Consider the following 2,899-nt stretch of genomic DNA (forward strand, 5'->3'; position numbering starts at 1 on the left):
AATCACTTTAACTTGTGATCAAGCAAGATGCAGTTAAAGCGAATCTATAAAGGTAGTTTGCAGTTATGATGGAAATCAAAATGTAAGCGCAAACTGAAATATGATGTTCATACGATAAAATTGATTTACGTCTAAACACCGATTTGGAAAATACTAAACTTTGAAACACGATCGTAAATATGCAGAAGGCAGTAAGCTATTGAGGAGGTTTGCAGTAAAAATAATATGCTCAAAGTAAATGCAAACCAGAGAGCACCACAATTTTAGTGTGGTTCGGTCAATCTTGACCTACATCCACTTCTGGCTTCCTCCACCGACGAGGTCATCGACGTCCACTAGAGGCCTTCCTTTAATAGGCGAAGGCCAACCACCCTTTTATAGTTTCACTCCTTTTGACGGGCTTAGGAGACAACCCTTATAGAATTTTCTTTCCTCTCTTGAAAGATCAGAACTTAGAAGAAAAGAGTGAAAAGAACTTTTAGCCTTTATAACACTTTTGAGCTCTAAAAATCACAGAATAAGATAAGGATTTCGGTGTTTTTTTGTTGCCCTTTCATTGCTGAAAGGGTGGGGTATTTATAGGCTCTAACCCAGTTTGAATTCCGAGCTCAAAACTGTCAATTCCCGAAATTCCGGGGTCTGGCGGTTGCACCGTCTGGCAGAGCTCGAAGATTGAGCCTCTGGGTGGTGCCACCTCTTGTCAGGGGCGATTGCACCTCCTACCAGAGCTCGGAGACCGAGCTCAAGCGGTGCCACCGCCTGACTAGGGCGGTTCCACCTCTATCAGAGGTGGTTGCACCGCCTAGACAGAGCTCGGAGATTGAGCCCTGGGCGGTGCCACCACCGACCTAAGCGGTGGCACCTCTGGCCAAGTAATCTGGGTCTGAATGAGCTAATTCATTCGGCTCAATTTGGGTCTGTCAAGGGCCCAATTGCCCCAAGATTAAGTTAATAGGATCACCTCCCATTTCTAACTTAATCATCGTGCTAACTACAAATTTCTTAAAACATTTACTGCAACTTGCTCGGGTGCGTCAATCGCTTCTTCCGGCGAGCTTCCGGTGAGTTTCCATCGATCGTCCGATGAACCCTCGATGATGCTCCTGCGGACTTCCCGCAAACTCCTGGACTTGCGATGATCCACTTAGCGAATTTGGATGAACTTCTTTGGCAAACTCCTGGACTTCTCGGATTTGTTCTCGTAGAACCTCCGACGACCGTCTGGACATCCATCGAACTCTCGAACTGCCAACGTGATCATAGACTTGACTCCGGTGCAACTCCTGCTGCATGTCTTACTTTCATCATAGTTAATCCTGCACACTTATCTCAACATATGGATTAGATAATAAATGACAATTGACGTCATCATCAAAATCCAAGATTCAACAAGTAATACTAGGATGGGTGACCCCCTAGGAAGTCCTCATGTTGCACTCCTTATTGCGTCCCGAGATACGAAAACCTCTCCCGAAGAACTCCGAGGCGATGGTTTTGGGGCTCGAAATTTACAATGTCTGCTACGGAGGCAGTATCATGGGGCTCGGAGAGAGCTTTCCTGAGTGGGGTCGCAATAGCGATTACGAGATCGTTCGAAAAAGTGCCAAAGGATTCGACGCGCGTTTCCCGAGACCGATACGCAGTCGTTGGGCTGGGGCTTAGAGGGAGATTGCAATAGCGATTCCGTAATCGTTCGAGAAAGCGCCGACGATTTCGTGATGCGTAAGAGGCTCCGGACGTTGATGCGCCGGCCGCAACGTGCACGTTGGCGAGGGACGAAGCATGCGAAATGAGTGCGATCATACCAGCACTCAAGCACCGGATCCAATCAAAACTCCGAAGTTAAGCGTGCTTGGGCGAGAGTAGTACTAGGATGGGTGACCCCTTGGGAAGTCCTCATGTTGCACTCCTTTTTGCGTCCCAAGATATGAAAAACTGTCCCGTAGACCTCCGAGGCGATGTTTTTGGGGCTTGGAATTTGCTGTGACCGCTACGTAGTCAGTATCGTGGGGCTCGGACAGTGCTTTCCGGACTGGGGTCGCAATAGAGATTTCGATCTGGAATATGTTGGACCTTGACGAGGACGTCAAGCTAATTGAGTTGGGGATATTGTAACATCCCATTAGTCCCACATCGGAAGTGGGCAATGTGTATCATTAGCTTATAAGGGCCTGATGAGTGTACTACGTTAACTCTCGCTTAAGCATTTTGGTCCGCGGTTAAAGGACCAAAATGGAGTTATTAGCCAGTTGGCTCATCAGACTCGGGTTGTGACAACTGGGGCTCGGAGAGAGCTTGCAATAGCGATTCCGTGATCGTTTGAAAAGCACCGACGGTTTCATGACGCGCAAGAGGCTCCGGACGTTGATGCGCCGGCCGTGCACATAGGCGAGGGACGAGGCACGCGAAATGTGTTGGGAAATCATAGGGGGCGACATCATATGCGCAGTGGAAGAACAAGAAAACAAAAATCCCCGATTCCCAAAAAGATGTTCATCGTCGTGCGAAGATTGGTGCGTAAAATCCGCAAAAACACACTCCTTCTAACTAAGTGAATTATTATCTCTGTAATAATTCACTCGACTCATCGACTACGGAAGTACTAGGCCACTACGCCGTAGTCCCCAGACGATACAGGGGAATCCAATCCATTGGACCTGTTTGTCCTTAGTTACCATGTACCTATAGTCCCTCATCCATCTAATATCCCAGAGACCGTATATCGAGCATGGTGCTGTCAGACCCATACGGTTTCTACTCGAGTCTCGCTCTAATCGGATTCTCCCGGAGAACTCTTTCTCTCTCAACCCGAATGACCCTGGCCAGGGATTTGTCTGAGCAAGAACACATGGGATATTCCTCTCATGATACCGAGAGTGGATGATCCTCTATCGACACT

General features: G+C 47.8%; 1 non-coding gene across 1 annotated transcript; it reads left to right on the plus strand.

The window, feature by feature from the left end:
• The first annotated feature begins 1,791 nt into the window (after positions 1-1,791).
• Positions 1,792-1,910, plus strand: LOC135629815 (5S ribosomal RNA). The gene has a single exon (XR_010493380.1). It is a non-coding gene; the product is annotated as a 5S ribosomal RNA (ribosomal RNA).
• The last annotated feature ends 989 nt before the right edge of the window (positions 1,911-2,899 follow it).

This window comes from Musa acuminata, chromosome BXJ3-1 (assembly GCF_036884655.1).
Source record: "Musa acuminata AAA Group cultivar baxijiao chromosome BXJ3-1, Cavendish_Baxijiao_AAA, whole genome shotgun sequence".
Classification (NCBI taxonomy): Eukaryota; Viridiplantae; Streptophyta; class Magnoliopsida; order Zingiberales; family Musaceae; genus Musa; species Musa acuminata.